The sequence below is a fragment of the Arachis duranensis genome, chromosome 9, assembly GCF_000817695.3.
Source record: "Arachis duranensis cultivar V14167 chromosome 9, aradu.V14167.gnm2.J7QH, whole genome shotgun sequence".
NCBI lineage: Eukaryota > Viridiplantae > Streptophyta > Magnoliopsida > Fabales > Fabaceae > Arachis > Arachis duranensis.
Genome location: NC_029780.3, coordinates 9921455 through 9922212, shown reverse-complemented (window position 1 = coordinate 9922212; position 758 = coordinate 9921455).

The following is a 758-nucleotide window of genomic DNA, read 5'->3' as shown; positions in this document are numbered from 1 at the left end:
TGTTTTTTTTTTAATTAGAGAACTAAAAGACAGCAAAAAAAAAAAAAATAAATGTTTTACCAATATCTCTTTGAAAGAGGTGGCTTATTAGGGTCTCCCCAAACTTTAACCATACCAATTAATCTCTGTTATCTTTTGCACCAATTTTGGTGAGCCAATCAACAGTGTTATTAGCATCATGCTTGATAAGATCGAATTGAACATTCTAATATCGAAGTAACTCCTGGATTTTATTTATAAGATCTATGTCACAAGCCTCTTTATGGACTAGACAGAAAAAATTCCATAGCAACTAAGAATCTAAGCTTTTTAACAGACACCCACAATCTGCATACTCCTCATCATAATATATATTAGGGAAGGTTTCTGATGGCTATATTGTTTTGGTGGCTAAGGTGGTTAAGTTCAATAAACCAATTCAGGATTGACATCTGTTATATTTAAAGAGAGTGAATATAGGCTTTGACCCTTCTAATAATGTTAACTCTAAACCAACTTGGGTTGGTTGAGTGGTCAGCTCACTCGTCCGCTTAAGTAGGTGTCAGGGGTTCGAATCCCATCTTGTGCATGCAGTAACCCATTGGAAAATACCGTGAGAAATAAAAAAAATAATGTTAACTCTACTAACCTAAGAAAAGTAAAATATTTTAACTTTAAACTATAGTAATTAGAGAAGTTATATAGTGATATTAGTTTTGGTGATTAAAAATGACAAAAATTTGACCTACAAATAAAATATTAACACATGATAAAAAATT